Source organism: Gossypium arboreum, chromosome 8 (assembly GCF_025698485.1).
Source record: "Gossypium arboreum isolate Shixiya-1 chromosome 8, ASM2569848v2, whole genome shotgun sequence".
NCBI lineage: Eukaryota > Viridiplantae > Streptophyta > Magnoliopsida > Malvales > Malvaceae > Gossypium > Gossypium arboreum.
In genome coordinates, this window is record NC_069077.1 from 23,374,105 (window position 1) to 23,382,928 (window position 8,824).

An 8,824-nucleotide genomic window follows, 5' to 3' on the forward strand; every position below is an offset into this window, starting at 1 on the left:
GCATAATGTCCCTTATATGGGCCCTCAAGACCCAAAACATACATTGGGTATGGTTCGGGACCAAATCGAAAACTTTCGAAACTTATATAACACTTAGAAAATTTTCTTATTTTGGAGGGTCATACGCTCGTGTGGGTAAGCCGTGTAATAACACACACCCGTGTGGCTTGGGACACTCCCGTGTCCTTAGCCTGTGTAACTCTTTGTTTATAATTCCATCAATACAATTAGGATCATATGGCCAAGCCACATGCCCATGTGCTTAGCCATGTGGTGAATTAAATTCCAAAAATTAAGTCCAGACTTCACACGGCCTGGGCACACGCCCGTGTCCTGAGGCTGTGTCCTTCACACGGCTGAGACACACGGCCGTGTCTCTACCCGTGTGTTTACTACAAGGCATTCTGTTTTACCTAATTAGGGTACAGGGGACACACGGCCGGATCACACGCCCATGGGGTGTGTCTAAACCGTGTGGACAACTTTGAGGTTATTTTCTAAGCCTTTAGTCACCCTCAATAACACATACGCACTTACACATCTCAATGACATCCTACATGGCATAAATGAGCACTTACACCTTCATAAACATGGCTCATGCATATCAACTTCTTATCTATTTATACTAGCTTAAGACTTCATATTTTATTTAGATCAAGCTTACCAAATTAGATGCAATATGTAACATCAATTTACTTCCATTTCATACATTCATGCCTTAGTTGTTATTATGTCATTTACTCACAATTTCATCATCAAACATCCATGATCATGTCTACAATTCATCCATGCCAAATGAGATTAACCATACCATGACTAGCCTTAGTACATGCATGCAAATATAATTAGGTTTACAACCCAATAATCAATATGAACTATATCACATGGCCATATACAAAATGAATCAAATATTATTATAAGCCAACACATTTGGCTAACCCAATATGACATATAACAAAAAGACCAAGCCCCTATACATGCCATACTCAAAATACTTAAATTCACTATATGCAAAAGATTAGTTTGATAGTGTGAATCGAGCTCCGACGTCCTTTGATCCCCGAGCTAGTTTGGTGACACTATAGGAAATGGAAAATAAAGGGGAGTAAGCATAAAGCTTAGTAAGTTTGCATGTAAATATTTAACAACATTAACCATGCATTATTATACACATAACATAATAATATTTATCATAATGTCATCAAGTATCATAGTTACATTTTAAGTCATGTCATCTGTATAATGTACAATAAGACTCATGATCATAATTCATACATTCACATCTTACCGAGGTATCATTGATTCATAATCTCAATATTTATGAGCTTTGTGTATATACCTGTACCCTTTCAATATGATCATACCTTGTCATCTCTTTGACATAATCTTTGGATTACCTGTTGAACCACTTGGAATACTAAAAGATACTCAGGAACTCTCATACACATGGTAGGATGCCAATGTCATATCCCGGATGTGGTATTACATGGGATCACATATCGATGCCAATGCCATGTTCCAAACATGGTCTTACATGGGATCGTAGATCGATGGCAACAACCTAGCTATGGTCTTATAGGAAATTACATATCGATGCCAAAGCCATGTCCCAAACATGGTCTTACATGGGATCTCATAACGATGCAAAATGCCATGTCCCAAAATGGTCTTACATGGGATCACACATAACCCTAATGTCATGACATTTGTATTCTAACTATTCCTAAGGTTCAACTAGGATTTAGAGATATCAAACTTCGTCGAATCGTCATCGAGTCATCATTAATTAAATCCAAAAAGAAAATTACACAATTCATGCAATATTAAAGCATTAAAAACATAATAATGTAATGTTGCATTATTTACACACGAACTTACCTTGGTACCCAAAATATGGCTACTATTTGATTTAGTCCACAACCTTGTTCTTTCCTCGATTTAGGTTCGAACTCCGTTTTTCTTGATTTATAATAGAAAATTTCACTTATTTAATTATCAAATTGTTCAAAATAATCCATAAATCATACTTTTTTAAAATTACAAATTAGCCCCTAGGCTCATAAAATGAAATGTGTTCATTTTCTTTGCTACACAGGCCGAGCTGAACCTATATCATACTTATATCAATCCACATTTTCTTTCAAATAAGATTTCTAACCACCTATGTTACAACTTTTACAAAAAGATCCTTTTTAGGTGTTTTCATGAAAAACCACTTAGTAAAATATGTTTATCATACATCAAACTTTCATATTCCTCCATTAAACACAAAAATACATGCATGTCACACATGGTTAAGTTTTTGAACATGAACCTTAGCTCAAAACAATGGTAGAAATAGCTAGATAATGCTTTAAGTATCTCAAAAACATAAAGAGCATTAAAAACGGGGCTAGACTGCACTTACAGTCGAGCTTGAAAGGATGAACAAAGCTTAGCTATGGCTCCTTGATAATTTTGGCTAAGGAGGAGGAAGATGGACATAATTTTTGGCTTATTTTTCCCTTTTTATTCTTTTATTAACCAAATGACAAAAATGATCTTAAGGCCTTTCTTTCAAATTTTTCCTATTTATGCCCATTTTTATCCATAAAAATAGAAATTGAGAAAATTTCTATTTAAGGACCTCTAATTAAAAATCCATGGCAATTTCATGCTTAAAGCTTTTAGAACTCACATTTTGCAACTTTTGCAATTTAGTCCTAAATGTGAAATTGGACACTTTATCCATAAAATTTCTTCATGAAATTTTCACATAAGCACGGAATCATGTCATATACCTTATAATAATCATAAAATAATTATTTCTACTTCAGATTTGTGGTCTTAAAACCACTTTTCCGACTAGACCCTAATTTGAAATGTTACAATAACCATAATTCAATAACAAAAAATATGAAATAATACATTATATCATTCCCAAATTAATAATTAATCATGAATGTTCAACCATATGAACTTACCTGGACCAATTTGTAGAATTTGCTGTGATTCAGAGACTATTTAGCTAATTTCCCTTTTTCACGATTTTTTTTCGAGTTCTTGATCTATAATATAAAACTATTTATTCATTAGCATCTAATTCAATTCTAGTTCAATTCACAATTTATGCCTTTAAATTTTCAAAATTACACAATTATCCCAACTTTTACAGTTTTTACAATTTAGTCCCTCACTAATTAGTCCATCAAATAAGCTAATTTTTCTCAATTAACACTTTATCTAAATATTATAAGCTATTACACAGCCTTTGATAAATATAACTTAATACAAAACCCTAAGATTTAATCTTTTTCACAATTTGGTCCTAAAATCAATTTCCCTTGAAATCACTTGATAAAATCATCACATAATAAAATTAAAGCTTCAATTTCATGTTAATTCATCATAAAATTCTAGAATTCATCAATGGTAACTTTTAAAATTAACCATAGATTCAAAAACTAATGAAATAGATAGTTGGACCTAGTTGTAAAAATCTTTAAAATACAAAAATTTCAAGAAAAGAGCAAGAAATGAACTTACATGAAGTAAAATAAATAAAACCAGCTTAAAACCTTCTCCTATGGAGTTTTTGGCTGAAAAATTGAAGAAAAATGGCCTAGAAAACTTAGAATTCAATTTATCTAAGTATATTTTGTATTATTTCACTTTATTTCAGTAATTCTTTGCTTCTACCGTTTCACTCTTCTAATTTAGGTCTAATTGCTCCATAAGTCCTCCTTTGTGTACCACTTAAACTATTTTATCACTTTAGTAAGTTTTGCACCTTTTTCAGTTTAGTCCTTTTTAATTAATTAATTATTAAAATGTTAAAATTTTCTAACGAAACTTTAATACTAACTTATTGAGACTCCGTAAATATTTATAAAAATATTTACGGATCTGTTTATAAAATCGAGGTCTCGATACCTTATTTTCGAGACTAATTAACCTAATAATTCTTTTAAATCACAAGTTTCACTAGTTTAAGAATATTTCTAAAATCACACTTGACTCGTAAATGATAATTAATAAAAATTTTAAACTTACTCGTCAAATTTAGTGATCTCACTATTTTCGACAACACTAAAAATTGGGCTGTTACATTGAGTTATAAGTATGGTAATGCTCTATAATCCTGTTCCGGCGTCGGATACGAGTTAGGGGTGTTACATTTAGAATCCGCCTCAAAAGATGCTCGCATACGTCTCTCCAATAGGCTGCGTGAACTAACCCAGTCACTACCGGCCCATCCATTGGTAACCCGAGATGTAACTGTATGTCTTCCAGAGTGATAGTGCACTCCTCGCATGGAAGGTGAAATGAGTGCGTCCCGGGTCTCTACCTTTCCACCAACGCACTTACAAGTGTGGGGTCCAATTTACACCCCTAACCAATAAGGGTCATGTGAAAAAATGCAGCATCTCTTCAATATGGTTCGATTAAGGGTGATGGAGGAGTGGCTATTTAATTAGCCATTGTGGTGTTGACTGTTGGGGGAAAACGCTTCCACCTAGAAGCGTTTTCAGCTTATGTAGCAAAAGCGCTTTCAACTGAAAGCGTTTTCCTACAAATATACTGAAAATGCTTCCACGTGGATGCACTTTTCTGCATTTCACCTGAAAACACTGCTAGCTGGAAGCATTTTCATAAAATATTCCCGTCATTTTTTGGGAAAATGGCCTAAACACATAACTTTTTTTTAATTTTCGGCATTTTTCGATAATGTAGTCAAGTTATGTACCATCATTTTAATATTCTGTCTTTAATGGTCAATTTTTTACTCTCATCTCATCATCATCATTGTATTTGAATCCAAATGTATATCTTATTATTAATTTTAATCTGACTATTATAATAATTAATTTCCCCGCTACCGCTATTTTCAATCTTACCAAAACTAGTAGCCCTAGCCATCCAAACTAAGCCCAGAAAAACCTCTCTTTTTCATATTAGTAGAAAATAGATATTTGATCCAAAAACAAAAACAGAAAACTCCTATTTGCTCAAGCTTCATTAGCTGGCTCCTGTGTCCCCATTTCCATGTCTTCAGCTCTGTTCTCAAACGATATGGGATTATACCTCTTAGCACAAATAACAAAAAGAACCAAGTTAATAGCAGTCAATGCAGCTAATAAAAAGAAGTACCGATCCAAATGTCCATCATCCAAATCCGGTGGAACCCAACCTGCTTCCCCATTCCTAGATGTAATGGCCATCACTGTCGTCAAAATTATGCTACATATATAACTACCCATTGCTGAAGAAGACATCGACAACCAATCCCCAAGCTTTTCAAGCCATCAGGTGTTTGTGTCGCAAAATATTCCATCTGGGCAACGTACACAGATGCTTCAGACACTCCCACAAGCACATACTGTGGGATCTGCCAGAAAATGCTTAAATCGCTCGTGTTTTTAGAATCGGCATGTTTTAGTCTTTGCTGCTCCACGATGGCTGCGATTATCATGGTTGCCATTGCCATGGCTATGCCGATTCCTATTCTTTGTAGCTCGGATGGTGGCTTGGGTTCTCTTTTTGTTACCTTGATGTATAAAGGAACTATCAGTTTGTCATACAATAGAATGAATGTTGATGTGCTTATTATGTCGAATGCAAACATGCTGGCTGGTGGGATATGGAAGTTTGAGATTGTTGTTGTGTCCATGGCTGCTCCTTGTTCGACAAAGAGAGAGAGCATTTGTATGAACACTACAGAGGACAAAACGGTGCAGAACCATATTGGTAGTAATCTTAGAATAGACTTCACTTCTTCAACTTGTGTGATGGTGCAAAGATGCCATGGATTTGCTGGTTCGACCATGTCGACCGGGGTGATAATGGCGGCTCGATCAAGATATCTTCCATTCAGAGTTCAGACATTTAAGACGTTAAGAACCGCATCCAATTCAAACAAATTAAGAAATTCATAAGCTGTAAGAAAAACATACTTGAAGCCATTGGTGTGAAGTATTCTTCTGACCCCATTATTTTTGCCTTGCTTCCTTTCAATTTCATAAAGCCCTTCACCATTGGAGGGTACTTGAAAGTTCATTTTCCTCATGGAAGCTACTATCACTTGAGAGAATTTGGATATCGAGTTTCCGACCGCCTTGAAGTGCCTGTACTGAAACGTCCCACACAAGAGCAAGCAAAATGCAAGCGCTGCACAAGCAGCACATATCCAGAACCCCAAGATCCAGTTCCCAAGGTTCTGAATATATACCAACACTGTCTCAGCAACCAAGGATCCCATGTTTAAGGCCACATAAAAATAGCTGTAAAATGAATTCTTAGATTGTTTTTCGGTGCTGTCCTCCTCGTCAAATTGGTCGGCTCCAAATGCAGCAAGTGCAGGTTCAGGGGCTCCATTGCCTAAAGCAATCAGATATATAGCAACATAAAATACAGCAGTTTCAGCTGATGAATGAGGTTCACATAACTGTCCTAGTTTGCCACAACCTTGAGGTTTTAGTAGAGACAATTGTGTGACCAACGATAGTGCTATCAACCCCTGTCCAAAACAACAACAAAAACCAATCAAAATCAGTCCAATTTGTGCATTAAAGCGGGAACTGAGTACATGATAATTGTGTGAGGCTTACTTACAATAAAGTAGAGAACCTGAAATAAGACTCATGTAAGGTATCTTCCCAAGTAGGAATCACTTAGAAAAGCACCCATTAAAGAGAAAAGGTACATAGTTCCCATCCACCTACTGAATGTGTTGGCTGCCTCTGCATTAGATTGTCTTAGAACAGATTTTGGAAAAAGAACCAAATTCACCTCCACCGCCGCGAATGCAAGCGTAACCAGTCCCTGATTTACTGCTAGCCAACAATGAAACTATGTGTAAGCATTATTGTAACTTAAAACTGGCCGAGACAAATAAAGAGCATCTTCTTTTGTCTTAAAGTTTGGACCACATGTTGACAACATGGTACTAAACGACGAAGCTGATACATTCAATTAAATGGATGGTCAAATTTTGTAATTAGTCCTTGTACTATGCAAAGCTTGCATATTTAATTTATGTACTCTAATTTTAATCACTGTACTTTTCAAATTTGAAACTTTTAATAATCACCCAAAATGTAACCATTAAATTCATTAAGTTAAAATTTGTCATTTTTTAAAAATTTCATATAGAAGCACATAATGTCATGACAACTTAGTAGTTTTAAATAATATTAGTTTTAAATAATATTCAAAAGGAATTTACATAATTTTAATTAATACAATTAAGTGCTAATATTTGTTAGGATTGAAATATTAAAATTCAAAAATGTAAGAATTAAAAATTAATCAAATGAGTATTTAAAAAACACAAATAAAATAACAAAAAGAAATTAATAACAAAATTTGACATCACCAATTTCATTATTATTTAAATTAAAACTAAAATTTTAAATTTTGAAAATAAGAAAAAAACATTGTTTTTGTTATTGCCACAAAACTTAAGCCTACTGACAGTTAACTTACCTAATATAAACATGGCACATCTCCATCCTCCAGTTCTACCCTTTATGGCTGGCCTGGCATAGCGATCAAGCGATCCATCCTCGGTACACAAATTCCCATGTGGTCTCTTTCTATCGGCCTATCGTCCTTGCATGCAACCGCAAATGATGTTGCAGACATAAGAAAGAAAGAAACCAGAAAAGAAGTCTTAAACACTCATGTAATATGTTCCTAATACAATCTTTGAAACATGCTAGGAAACATGTTACATTCCATACCTTAATGCCATTGATAACCGAAGAAGCAACGCAGGGTTGTTGCCTTGTCTCCATATCCGAAATTCAACGAGAGGAGGGAGGAGATGAGATGATGGTGGCCGGTGCGGTTACTGATACTATGAATTATTGTGAGTAAATGAAAATTATATTTCAAAGGTTTGTCTGTCTGACAGCGTGACCATAAATGAGGTTTCCTTTTTCTGACTAACTGTGGATTTGGCGATGACGTTTAGTGCATGAAAATATGGAAGAAGACAAGAAGATGTAATTAATTCATTGTTCACTTCTGGTATATGTCCTATGAGGACGCTTGGCAGTCAAGACCTGACAACTGGACTTATTTTCCTTTCCTTATAAACAGGAAGATAGAATTGGATGCTAATGCTATACCTAACTATGTATTTTGTGGCAATAACAAAAACTCCCTAAACTATAATCCTGTATCCAACTATAAATCAATTAAGTATTTTTCGTTAATTTAACTATTTTAGGTAATTAAATTTTAAATAAATCAATCATTGTTGCATAACATTTAAAAGTAAAAATCATAAAATAAAACTGGAAAAATTAGTGAGTGCTAAAACTTCTTTAAAATATTTGAAAATCTTAAAACTAATATTTTTAAAATATTTATTTTATAATATTCAATTTTCTTAAAATTTTTATTTTAAATTATGCCACATAAAAATCGACATGTCATTTACTCGTTAAATTAATGATTTTAATAATAAAAGATTCAATTGCTATAACCTCAATAATTAAAGATTTAATTAAAACGATTTAAATTTAAAATGAAAATTATAGTTTAAAAATGTTGGGTGCAATCAACTAAAAAATTGTATTTTATTACTTTTCAATATAAATTTGATAAATATCTTAATAATTTGTTTAGTAAAATTAAAAACAACAATAAGGAGCTTAATTATCTTAACCTTTTGAAATTAATTAATAATACAAAATTCTTTTATAAATATATAAATTTAAATATAATATTAATCGCATCATATATCTTTAAATTTTAAAACAATTTAATTGGAGTGTTAATGTAGTATTATATTAATTATTAATTTGGAATTAAATGGTATCTTAGATTTAGCATGTAG

The 8,824-nt window shown here is 33.4% G+C and overlaps 1 pseudogene; it reads right to left on the reverse strand.

Annotated features, from left to right (window-relative positions):
* Positions 1-4,880: 4,880 nt before the first annotated feature.
* LOC108468662 (protein NRT1/ PTR FAMILY 7.3-like) lies at positions 4,881-7,775 on the reverse strand (annotated as a pseudogene).
* Between the last annotated feature and the right edge of the window lie 1,049 nt (positions 7,776-8,824).